Below are 13,971 nucleotides of genomic sequence, written 5' to 3' on the forward strand. Positions count from 1 at the left end.
AATGGTGCAAATTCAACATTTCATATGTGTCAAATCTGAGGTTAAAAATGACAAATTGACAGAATAAGTGTTCAAAATGTCAAGCTGCTGTTCACTGTTGGATATCTTCCAACTCCGCCTGCTACGAGGAACCCTTGAAGCTCTTTTCTGAAACTGAGCGTTTCTGTCATATTTCAGCCCAGAACACAGTGACTGGATGTGCATCAGACGTCGGTGGTCTCTGCTTATGCAGCTTTTACCGGTGCATACTGGTCCTCACAGAGGTCTTTGGTCCACCTGATTATAAGTGTGGGCTCCATAGCTCAGTGGTTAGAGCACTGGTCTTGTAAACCAGGGGTCGTGAGTTCGATTCTCGCTGGGGCCTTACTGTGTTACCTTGTTAGCACAATTTCTTTCTGATGTGCTAAAAAATGAAGTGTCTACTCACCATGTTCCTGGAGAAACGCCAAGACTTTTCTGATTGATGGCAAACCACTTCTTTATTGATCTATGCAGAGGTCTCGAAATCCCTCATTAATCGTGCAGGCGACGTCAAGTCTCGTCGTTATGGGAAAAATGGAGCGTTTTGGACCCAGCGTGCATGCATCCCTTAGAATACACAGTGCCAACTTCTTTTACATACATGTAAACATTTTGCAAATTTCATAAATGTTTAGTTAATCGGTGAATGGTCGCCTGCCTCTGTGTTTTGGCCCTGCGACTGCACCAGTCCAGCGTACACGCTAGCCCAAAGGCAGCTGGGAATTGGATAAGTGGAAGAAAACGATGGATGGATCAAACCCAGGAGGACTTTAACGTTTTGTGATCCCATCTCGGCACCGCTGCCAAGTTTATGGCAACCGATTGTCCAATAGTCTCGAAGCCGACACACAAGTAAAAGAGTCCTTGCACTAGTTATAAATGTAGCCATAAATTCTGTGTGGAAATGTTACAGTGTAGCAAGAGTCAATTAAAATCAGATTTTTTGTTGTTATCGTCCCCATTCCCAAAGCCTTTAGCTATTATGCAGTGAAAACACATGTATTTGCAACTTTTGTTGAAAAGGTGAAGCACACTCTGCAGTATTTCAAGGGCAGCCACTTGGCACTGACAATGCATGCTGCGTCTCACCTAGAAGGCGAAGTACCCGAACAGCAACATATTTTTTTAATCAAGGACCAACAGCATGGATTCATTTCAAAAGCCCAATCCTTACAGTGTTAGCTTAGACTCGACTCCTTGTTCTTCCACGGCACAGATCATTAAAATATGCTTAAATGTCTGTGGTTTAAAAAAAAGAAAGAAAGTAAGGGGGGAAACTGCCCCGAGAAGTAAAGTGAGTGACTGTGAATCACTCTTAGATCTTATTTCCCTCAGCTGAGTTGTTCATGTTAAAGTTGTTTTATTTATAAAAGCATTCCAGCTGAAGCCTTTCATGTTAGCTTAGATTCACTGCAGGCTTAAGAGCCAGACTGAAGCAAGCTATCATCAGAGACAACATCAGTTTTTTTTTCACCTTTTTGTTGGGAAGAACGGGTACAAAAATAGTTTCATACAAGCGTAATATCCAATATGACAGGCTTTAGCGCGGGTGAGCAATTTCGGAGCAAGTTACCCACCCCTGTCTGTCTATTTCTGTGCCGTAAAGCACTGCGAGCAATCGTAACCCATGCCCAGCTCGATCATAAATGAAAGTGACTTTGAGAGCAAACAAACAAACAGAGCTTAAGTGAATCAGTTAGGCAGAAAGAGGCATGTGGCAGGCAGGCAGGTGATGGATGGTGGCGCTTAGGAGCCGTGACTTTTGGGTAAGTGACAATGACACACATAAAGGCCACCATTACCCATTTTAAGATGCGGTTAAAATCCTTATCGACCCGCCCGCCTCACTTGCCAATATGCCAGAGCATCACGCCAGCTGGAGCTAGATGGCAGGCGGGGAGTGATTTGCATTGACGAGAACTACCCCATCCCCACTTTATAACACTTGCACACCCTCTTTATAGACAAGTTTCCTTATGTGAGCAGGGTTTCAAACCCAAAAGAGAAAAGCACCCATAGTAGCAAATTATTGATGGATTCCAAATGCTGCACTTTGCAATTCGTCACAAATGCACTTCAGAGTAAAAGTGTGCTGCAGAGTCAAATTAATACCTTGACACCAATTTGGTTGAGGACACTTTCTTCCACGTTTCCTAATGCTGCCGAGTGACTCTCACATGTGCTGAATAATTGCATGAAATTACAGCTTCTTCCACACTTTTCAAATGTGCACACATGCCAAAATCAAACCTCGTGTGATGCATCAAGCAGCAAACGGCTTTTTTGTTCTTCCATGTTAAAAAGCACATCTGTTCACGTAGCTCGCGTCCATCAAACTGGTGGTTCTTTCAGTCGGACATGCACAGACACACCTGTCCTATATTTTCACACGAACGTCTTCCTATTTGCCTCAGAATTGTAGCTCTGAGTGGTGGAGCAGTGTGTGAGACATGAAAGAGAAAAATTCAACTCATTTTCCCCATTTCTGAAAACAGTCTTAAAGCTACAAATTCGGGATGAACGTGAGCCGTGTGTCCCTGCCTTCATGAGCGCTTTAAACACTATGTTTCTGACCTAAAAGCTGTTTCGAGTAAACTCGCATGCTGTTTACTCAATAATCAGGCAATTTTTGTTTTTCGCTCTTGAAAGCTACTGGAACAGTAGCAGAAGCTCGGGGCTCAAAATATGACACAAAGTAAGTGCTGGTTTGAAAACTGCACATGTAGGGATGTGGTGTCGGTGTTAGCATGTATATAAATGTTGTATGAGGTGTTTTTTGTTGGTTTTTCTGTAGACGAGTAGTCGGAAGAGTTGGATTTGGATAACATATGAAAAATTTAATAACACCTAGTGTGGATGAGGTAAGATATAAAGTAGACTACTTGACCTTATATAATTATTTTGTCTTGCTAAAGTGGAACCAAGCCTGTGAGCATGTGACGCACTTCACAGCGGGCGACCGTGGCTCAGGGGGTTGGGAAGCGTATCTGTAACCGGAAGGTCGCCGGTTCGACCCGGGCTCTCTGTCCTGGTTGTTGTGTCCTTGGGCAAGACACAAGACACTTCACCTACCGAAGTGTCTTGCCCCTCTGTTAGCCAGAGGGGCCGATGGCGTGATATGGCAGCCTCGCTTCTGTCAGTCTGCCCCAGAGCAGCTGTGGCTACAACTGTAGCTGCCTCCACCAGTGAATGAATAGTGGCATTGTAAAGCGCTTTGGGTGGCTTGAAAAGCGCTATATAAATCCAATCCATTATTATTATTCACTAACCACATGGAATAAACACAAACTCCTGGTTTGAAGGTTTCATTCAAGGTGTCATCACCACAGGTAGGCATGAAACGTCCACTTCTAGCTAGCTGCAAAGTCCATGTAAACTGGCTAAAGTTTGATGTTAGGCAAGTTATTTCATCATTGATAACTACATGTTACATAGCACCTACATGTTTTGCCCTCTGCTAATAACTGGAGGAATTGCATGTTTAATAAGAGTGCTGCTATCCATCAAGGGTAGCTAATACTGTTGTTTTGTAAGAGAGGAAGTAGAATGAAAATGTTGCCATCGGTAACAAGTCCGTCATTAAACAGGTGCCTGTTAGGGGAATTTACACGGATGGATTTAGTGGCAGAAACACACACGGGCACAGGATAGTAGTGATGCAGATTTATATGCAATGATGGGGGAATATTTACAAGGGAAGGGGCTATATACAGTGACAGGTAAAATGTGCAAGGAGAGCAGAGCTGAAGGGATGAGATGGAGCCGAGGTATGCGGGTGGACAGATGACGCACCGGAGCTACCTGAAAACGAGGGACAAACAAAGTTACGGAGTAACGTCGATAGCCGAGAGTTAAACTAAAAGTGGATGGGGAGAGTTGGAGAGCTTACTTGAAACACAGAAATACAGCTGTAGCCGTGGTCACAGACTGGTACGAAGTAACTCTCCGTCACGGATCCAAAGAAGCCAACACAAAGAAAACTAGGCAGGCGAGCAGGCAGCGGGACAGGCTAGAACAAAGGAGAAGCAGGCAGGAGATGGAGCCTAAAAACATGCAGCTCAATGGCGTGGAATCAACAGATTCAGCTTGCACCAACACGTTACCACTTGTGAAAAGGACAATACTCCGACACCAGACGTCAGTGACTTAGCTCCATAAAAGCGCTCACTGATGACGTCCGATGCGCCGCAGGTGTGCCGGAATGCCATCAAGCCCCGCCTACCTGTGCCAAGAAGGGAAACAAAACCAAAAAAGAACAACAATACACCACCACCTCCTAACAGTGCTGTACCTGCCAAGATGTGTGCTCTATGATTTGGTATTATATCAGTGTCTAAAGGCTTATGTGCACATGCTTTGTTGCCATGGAAAAAATAAATTATTGGTCTACGAAAGCACTTCTGATCACTCTCATTGATTATCCTTCCATCAGTCCATCCATTTTTCCACTGTTCGGGTCACAGGGCAGCATTGTGTACACTTATGACAAAGGACAAGCTCACCCTGCTGATTACAGGATTATCAGGGTCCCACTCTGGAGCAGGCCTGGAGCCCCAGCCCTGTCCCATGGGCTGACTGAGCCTCCTGTTGGGCCCATCCCATGCTGGAGGGGCTGCACGGGTTTGTTGTTGTGGGTTGGGTGGCAGTCAGGGGCGGGAGCCTTCCTGAGATCCTCGACTTCAGAAGCTGTAACTCAGATAATGTCAGGCTGAGGCCAGACGGCGTTTTAGTCTGATGTGGAGCAACTAGGTCAGACTAGCTGATCATAAACGCGCTGCGATGTGATTACACGCTGGAATATTGTTGTTTATTTTTTTATACCTGCCGACCATCATCAGGACAAAGACGCCAAGGACCAACCTTTGCTGTAATTGTGCTCATTTCCAGGCCTCTGACTGGCTGGCTGTGTTCATGCCATACAAAGTTTAGATGTAACATTACAATCAGATAAATGATAATTGCTAACGATTACTTCTAATAGCCTGAGGCTTTTTTGAGTGTTGAGTGTTTTCATATTTTGTTTTTACGAGAGAAAAAGCCGATGCTTCTGTGGAATTAGAGTAAATATTATTTTTCATTCAAAAGTGTTCACAGAAGTCAGGAATATTCTCTGTATTGATCAGAGCGATCAGAGAGAGGTAAACGTCTGTCAGTAGTTATGTTTTGGTCAAACGTCGTAATTTCAGTCCCAAGCTCTTGAGTGAAACCAAACTGTTGTTGTCCTTACCTACGGTTTCCACTCTCTTACATTTATTCAGTATGTATGTGAGCGATAAAGTGCTCAGAACTCAGAGCAGCACGCTCCGTTTTGCGTAACTATTTTTAAATCCCGGTAGCTCTGCAACCACGTGAGCTAGCACAATAATTTTTTTTGCATATGAAACCGGAGGAGTTGTACTTACATCTTATGCCATCAGCTTGTCCTCGGTCACAGTTTCCTTCCACATACAGCTTTGCAAAATCTGCATAAAAAGCAATTGCAGCAACAAAAACATAATATTCCAGAAACACGCTTTGCTGATCCGATCAGCTGTTTGTAACACTTCCTACGTCCAACAGTGCAAACTATCGCATGTCCGCCATGACCTGCCCGAAACCGGAAGTGACGTCATTTTGCAGAAATGTAGTTTTTTACCATCAGGGCCTCATGAGCCTATACTGGTGTTTTTAAAAGTTATGTTTGACTTTCTGACTTTCTGTGTGGTTTCTGGGATGCTTAGGACTCATATTGCACTGCTGGAAATAGTTTATTTTGATGCATATGCTGCTTTTTTTTTTTTTTGCAAATTTGCATTATAATATTTATTTTTGTTTTTCCTGCAGTGTATAAAAATTGGTGTATTTCACTTTTTTGTATTTACAGTTTTGAGGGATAAGCCTCTTAAATTTCTCTAACTAGAAATATATGTTAAAAAAACAAAAACTATTTTAAATTTTTTGTAGTTTATTGCACTTTTTTTTGCAATTTATGTAGTTACTATGCACTTAATGCAGACATATTATTAAAATCTGGGCTATAATGGTTGTATTGATGTATAGCAACTTGAAATGCTCCCAAAAATGGCTCCACAACATGTAAAAATATAATATAAGCTCTGGCGGACTTGGTTCTATGGTAGGTCTTAAAGGGTTAAAATGAAAGCCATAAATTTATCCTGCATAACGACGCCTTCGGTGTGAATGTCTGCGTTAACAATACAGTAGCTGAGTCCAAAAAGTCTTTTTAACTATTCATACTTTGATTTGTGTAAAGGCGTTCAGGCTTCAAAGATGTATCTGTGTGTAACTAACGTCACCTCTATATCAGCAGATATAACTCACTATCTTATTCTACCAGAGTTAATGGAAGCGTCGAGGTAAACAGCAGAATACATTCAAAATATTGTGATCGTTTCATCTGCTGCTTGATAATAATTTTGCATTAAAATTAAATTGCATAGTCAATTTACTGCAAATCTACTCAGTTTAACCCTTTAAGTACGAACGTAAAGCGCTAAATTAAATTAAATCGCAGCGTTTAAAGTCACGTTTAATGCGCCCTGAGCGATGCCCGCACATAGAAGTCATTTCGGCGTGAGGGAGACCGACTCCGAAGGCCCTCAGACAAGACCGAGGTGGAGATGAAACGGATAAAGGCTATGAATAGAGATTCCATTTTCCCCAAGTTAGAGCATGACACACACAGATGCAGGGCACTCACAGGAAATCCATAAATGCAAATGGTTGTTTCAGATGCACCGTGGTGGCTGCAGGACACGAGGAACTCCACATCAACGAGCTCGTTGGTTCACGAGGGGACGAGTGGGTGCTGCATTGATTTCTGGCAAACACCTTAAAGCTGATTTACTTATTCTTGGATGATATTTATTTATTTACTTGCTGCCTGTCATGTCTTTTTTTTTTGGTCTTGTTCTGAACACTGAGTTAGTAGGTAGCCTCACACTGAAGACAACAACTGTGGCTTTATTATCTCACATAGGTGCTTCAATTTTTTATCAGAACCGTTGGGAGGAAAATATTACAACTCAAAATTAGATGACTCACCTACAACCGTCTCTCGTGTGACAGCAAATAATTCCTCACAAATTGGAAGCGTTATTAGATAAATCCTCGATGTGTCTGACTGTGGGTGTAAGAGATGAAGTGGCAGCGCTGGATTCAAATCTTCAAATGTCAAGTAGCTGTTAATTATAAACTGTAAATGACCTCTTTGTCTTTTGGAGCACATGGCCACTTTTGTTTTTGTTTTTCATCCAATGCATCATCCTCACTTGAGACCCTTTTCCCAACTCCCCAAAGCCTAAACGCCCGTGAACAGCCTCCCTGGAGCTTTGTGATAGACAAAAACCACGAGGCTGCTATGAATAGTCTTCTTTTCCTTTTTTCCCCCGAACAAGAACATGAGACACGACCGTCACAGTGCTGGGAGAAAATCTATACATGCAAATCACGGTGTGTTTATTGTGGTAGCTACCGAGCAAGAGGATCTCCATATCAAAGCACGATTAGCTAACTGGTTGATGCAGTTCAGTGGTTTTCAGATTGATTTCTGGAAAAAATGATCACCATGGATGTTCTTGTTTCCAGGGTATCGTGTTTCCTACTCAAAGAAAGCTTGCTAATATTTCCACACCCACACCATGTGTCGAGATACATGAGCCGCCTCGTACCTGTCTGACACCGGCAGTCAGGAAAACAGTCACAAAACAACCCCGAACGACAGTAAATGAATACATAAAAGACGCAAAACTAAAGTTATTTAACTGAAGACAAAGACTGGACATAAAAATATTTGTTTTTCAAAACTGCCAGAGAACAACAACATGTCACGATGTGCTTTTATTTCCTTTCTTATTTGGAGTATTAACTGTCACACTGCCTGGAGATGCTCAGTCCCCGTAGGGCCCCAACAACCTCTGGCAGTAGAGGGAAATGTGCATAGAGCCCATGAGGCAAAGCCCGGGGCAAAAAAGCTCACTGGATGCTACCAGAAGGTGTCAAATAAGGTTATAAATGTCCGGCTCCTCCTTTCTTACCTCCTGTGGATTTTGTTCAGTGAGACCCTGAAGAGCAAAAGTGGAGAACTTGGACCTTCTGCCCCCAATAAAAATGTGTCTGTTAGAGCGAGTTTTAAAGGAACAAGTGCAAACTTGTTTCCACTTAAAGGCCAAAGAATGTAACAAAATATTAAATTCATGCTGACAAATTTGTTGAAAGTGACTTTCAGCATGACGTGCAGAACAGATGGTGCCAACGAAGAGACGAGAGTCTGAATAACGTCAAAGTCGTTAAAACGATCTTCTATGATAACTGTTCTATGGTTACCAGGGTTTTAATAGTTTTGCAATTTTCATTAGTTTTTATTTTTATTTAGTTTTGACTTCAGATTTTCAATTTTATATCAGTTTTAATTAGTTTTTACCAATTGTTTGCTAGTTTCAGTTTAGTTTTGATTAGTTTCAGTTATAGTTTTAGTTGTGTTTGCAATAATTAAGTGTAACAAAATCCCAGTTTCATCATATCAGTCATTCTGCTCATCCTTGGGTATGTTGCTATTCCAGCTACCATACTGCACCCTGGACAGGTCGCCTGTCTGTCGCAGGGCTAACACGCAGAGACAGACAACTCACATTCCCACCTATGGGTTCTTTAAATAAATAAATAAAGGCAGATGAACAACCATTGATACCAGGCAACTATAAAATGTATATCTTGGCCCCAATGAGACTATTAACTCTCGCAGCACCGGGTGTTCGTAATTTTGGTTCAAGTGAATTGATAAACTTTTTGAAGGTGATTGACTCACACAGTTGTGTAGATATCCCCGTCCTGTTGTCTCGGGATGCATCACGCTGCCTTGCCTGGGGTTAGCTTCTGTTTCTGGGGATGAGGGTTGAGTGTGCTCCCTTACCTTCTCAAGCTAAGCTAGGTTAGCCTTCTTGTGTGAGCTTTTCAAGTGCACTATAAGGTTTGTGGGATTTTTTCCCCTTTAGAAATGTCCCTCATAATTTGTCTGTTTCCACTACAAGACACTTGCTTTATCCAAAACACAGTCATATTCAAAGTAATCCCAAACTGGACTCTGACTCCCGACTTTTCCTGACATGATTCTGCGCGTGGACGGAGCAGCAACACAGACGACTCGACTAACGTACTGCCACCTGCTGGCATAATGAGACACAGCAAGAAAAAAATCTGGAAACTAAACTTCATTTTCACCCTTGACTCTTGTATGACACGCACACATCAATGAAAACTAAACACATTTTTGCTATAAATTCAGTTAATTTTAGTTAGTTTTGTGAACACTCATTATAGTTTTAGTTAGTTTTCCTTTTTTTGTTTTTATTTTTATTTCCGTTAACGAAAATGTTTTTTCACTTCTAGTTTTCGTTATTTCGTTAGTTTTCGTTAACGATAATAACCTTGATGGTTACTGTGTGATTTTAATTTTACAAGCACTTTATTTGTACATAAAATTTTCACATGAAGCAAAGCTGATAGGCAACATCTGCATCTACAGCAGCTGTGGCTCAGGAGGCGGGTCTGCTATGATCACAAGGTTGGTGGTTTGATTCCTCTTGTTTACATGTGATTTTTTTTCTGCTGAAAAAACCTAAATAAACTGCACAATTTAGGTGTTTAGGCAATAAATTCACCAAGTATGACATAAATTCAAACTCATATATGCAACTTCAAATTTAATTCTTCTTTTTTTTTACTTATGAGAGGGTTATTATTATTTATTTTTTAATGGTTTCAGGGTTTAACGGGTTCTGTGACCTTAGCCAAGATACTAAACTGCAAACTTCTCCTCATGCATGCACAGGATTGTGTGGGTGATAGAAAAGGCATAAGAGAGGATTTAAAGGCACATCATGAAACTGGTCTGATGAGGTGTCCCAGTAGGTGGGAGCTGCGACTATTTTTAAAGTTCATATTTGACCCCCTGGGTTAGCTCTGCCACTGCAGTAGTAAACAGACCTGAACCTGACATTGGAGCTACTATTGAAACAGCATAAGAGTGAAAGTCACGAGGGAGATGTACTTAGTCTTTATCACACACTGACTCATGCATTATCAGATGGAAACACTATCAAATAGCTCAGCAGAGCCCTGTGGAGTTTCTGATTTACACCAGTGAAATAAACGGTATCTTTTCAAATACGTTAGAGACAACAGGCCGTGTGATTCAAGTCCGGCTCTGCTTGCAGATACATACGAGTGCTGCTCTTGGTCCACAGCACTGCTTAGATGTCAAAATAACATCCACATACAAGTCAGGCCTCAAGGTTTACCAGCAGAAGGTTGCATGAACGTTCATTGTAATATGAATCAGATTTACGTGCTGTTTACATAAGATTTTTAAGCAAATCGCAAAGTAAGAAGTGATAATATAGTGAATTTAGAGCCCAAAGGAGGAATCCATGAGCCAGGTCCAGGAGCTGCAACTGAGTGCAAAAAAATGCAGATCCTTGATCAAATAGTCCTGAGCTACAACAACAAACATACAAAATCCACAGATTTGAATATGTAACACGATGTGTTTGAAGACATTCTGCATGATTTGAAACGGCAGCTTTGGAGTACGTGCCCGAGTTCATTTATATTTTACTGGCTGGATGTAAACTGCAATCATGGATTATTTATTATTGCAGTCAACATCTTTTCCACAAGCTTGCGTGTCAGCGATGCAAATGTGAGGCGTGTTATTGCTTTGGACTACGTGTCACATTTGCATCATGGCGGTCAAAGACATGTCGAGCAGGCGTCGTCCAGAAATGTGACAAAATATTTACACCTAACCTGACGTTTACCTTTAAAAATGAGATTCAGCCCAGTCTTTGATGTATGCAAGTAGACTTTATTAACACAGTAGCCATGATGAGGAAATGTATCAGATTTACACACGATTACTGTCTCCACAGTTTGAATGTTTCATTAGGTTCTTAAGACTGAGTAAAGAGATGAATAGATGCAGACATCGACCTGTTACTATGTGATTCAGTCAGAACGGTTTGCAGCTGTGCTCAGAGAAGCAATGACTGCTGGCATTGGGCTGATTCAGCAGCTGAACAGCTGCTGTTGGAATTATATCAGACAGGATCCATTCATACTTAGCATATTCACACTTTGCATTAGGCAGCATAAAATCTGCAGGAGAATAATTGAATGATCAAATACTTTCCTGACATCAGGGTGAACTTGATAAAAGATCACCTTCACAAACCGAAGACTGAAGAAAAAAGAAACATTCGATTTTTTTTACTTCTTTAGGAAAACAGAGTTTCTGCTTTTAAGGCTGGACTGTGAAATGAGAATATTTTGGCTCAGCAGGAGCACACACACACACACACACACAGGCGGACTGCCATCACTCCTTCACAGAGAGCAAGGGGCAAAAAGTCAATCAATACAAGACAGCCTGAGATAGATTAGGTTTCCCTTCGTAGACTATAGCTGTTAAAAACCCGCATCGTACATTTCCCATAATGCAACTTTTAAGCCGTATTTGTCCATGACATGTGTACATATATGATGCTTTAAAAAATGCTTGCTTTCTGCTAAAGCAGTGGTGTCAAACTCAAATACACAATGGGCCAAAATTCAAAACTGGAACAAAGTCGCAGGCTAACGTTAATATTTATTGAAATATATTTATTCCTCCAGATTTAAGAATGAATCTTTTCTTATGGACTCAAACACGTTTTGCTGGAAAACTGAATATGGAACAAGCAAAGCTTAATACTAAACAATATATATTAGCTGTATAATACCAGTAGGCCAGCTCTGATAATCATTTGGTATGGCTTCGCGGGCCAAATGTAATTAGGCTGCAGGCCAAATTTGGCCCGCGGGCCAGAGTTTGACACCTATGTGCTAAAGTCTTCAACAATAAGTGAAGTCCAAGACGTAACAGGATATTGGTCAAATATAGCCTGAAATAACACTTCTGTGACCGCTCACGTATCTTCTACACCTAAACTATTTAGTTCCGAGTCACTGACCTCTTTAGATGAAATACAGCAGCTGCTACGAGAACTTTACTTAAGCTAAACAACCAGCTCAAAACTGCTATAAAATAACACGTTTTAAGCTCTGATGAGTTTTAGTCAATAAACAGCTGCTGTTACAGGGTTTGGCTGGATGTGTGAGATGAAGCTTTTATGATTATGTGGTCTTGAGCCTTTGTTGGATGGCGAGATGTCCTTTGTTGACTTTTTGAGAAATAAAAAGTAAAACAAGTACAGCAACAGACTTAACAAATTAAAGTTGTGTGAGTGGCCATTTAGGATTGCTCCCCCCCCGACTGTTATAGACGTCACTTTTACTAGATTTTAATTTCAGGTCTCCTAAAAAGTGAAAGGTGAGATCAGTCCTGTACAGTACTTTCAGTTATTTTTTCTGTATTTGTTTATTTTTGTCTCATTATACCTAAAAAATTTGTTTTAGAAGCGAAAATGATGATGAGGGTGTTTTGATTTTTACCTGGTCACTACAGAGGTCTGTGTGCCGCCCTGCTTAGACCTCTGGCCCCTCCTTTAAGATTATAAAAGGATTTTTTAAAAATGTGCATTTAAAGTTACAGCTTTTAGAACATGTGCAGCACCATCTTGTCCAAGTATTGAATATATCACTCGGTTAGTTGCCGAAATGCTGCTGCATTAGGTTTTGTTAACAAACTGCAGACAGAAAATAACTCAGTAGAATATACGATGACTAAAACAACAAAGTTGTTTACGGGGCAGCAGCGAGCGTTACGTTACAAACCGGGGACAGACTCTCTTTCTCTGTTCGTCGTTGGCTAGCTGGACTGAAATGGATCGTCTGGGTTGTCGCGATGCCGGGGTTTTAGGACGCTTTATAAATGAGGACCGTGGAGACGCCTCGACACGCTGAACTGTGTTTAATTTTCCCTCGTCAGGTCGGGGATCTAGAGGGAGCCGCTCAGTCAGCTTTTACGTAAAATAGTGCTGATCGCATCTCGTGGACAAACGCTCTGCCAGCTGATTGCATCACATGCAAAACAAAAAGCAAACTCTGCTTAAACTACTCTTTAGTTTCAGCTTTCTTGTGTTTCCATTGAGTTATTCTCTCCCACCAATGCAGCATGTTTATATGTAGCATCTGCCTGCTTGTTAGCAGTGTAGCATCCACAACGTTGTCATGGTATCATGTTCAAACTTTGTGAAGGTCGATACCACAAACAGCAGATTTAAATTTGGTCAAAATCATGTCAAGGACGTACCAAATGTGACATTCTTTAAAAATATTTTATCACCCACAAAGTTTCATTGCACCTGAGGAAAGGGCATGGAGAGATACAACATAATATGACTTCACAAGGACACATACACATGTGCATTTATCAATCATGCACACTACACGTACATGCTTGATACATGTAGTGTTTTATATCGTGTCCACTTGAAGATAATAACATCTTCTTGCATATTATGAAGAAATCAAAAGAATTTAGATTTTATTTGCAGGAAACAAAAACCGTGTTTGTCCATGAATGTGTGAGATGTCAGAGCGTTTTCAGTTTCTTTTCTATTTATTCTCTATTTTTGATTTCTTATGTTAAAATTATGTAAGGTTCGTGTGTTATAGCTGAGTTATTTTGTATTTTTTGATTTACTATGAGATTAAATTGTAGTGTTATTATTAGTTTGTCTGAAGTTGTTTTAGTCTGATTTATGAGTCTTTCCTGTCTTCTGTGTAAGTCTGTCTTTGTTTTACTCCCTTATCTGTTCCCATGTCTCTGCTTGTGTTCCCAGTCTGTCTGTTCCACATCCTGTTGTCCAGCTCGTGTTGTCATGTCTACACCTCTCCATGTTTCCTGTTTTATTGTGAAAGTTCTGGTGTGTCCATGTTCAGTGTGTTTAGTTTTACTTCCCCTGTGGCGTCGGGTTCATTTGTGTCAGCTGTGTTTCCACTTCTCTCATC

General features: G+C 41.1%; 1 non-coding gene across 1 annotated transcript; it reads left to right on the forward strand.

Moving 5' to 3' along the window:
- The first annotated feature begins 291 nt into the window (after positions 1 to 291).
- trnat-ugu (transfer RNA threonine (anticodon UGU)) lies at positions 292 to 364 on the forward strand. The gene has a single exon. It is a non-coding gene; the product is annotated as a tRNA-Thr (tRNA).
- Positions 365 to 13,971: the final 13,607 nt, after the last annotated feature.

The sequence above is a fragment of the Neolamprologus multifasciatus genome, chromosome 15 (genome assembly GCF_963576455.1).
Source record: "Neolamprologus multifasciatus chromosome 15, fNeoMul1.2, whole genome shotgun sequence".
Lineage (NCBI taxonomy): Eukaryota > Metazoa > Chordata > Actinopteri > Cichliformes > Cichlidae > Neolamprologus > Neolamprologus multifasciatus.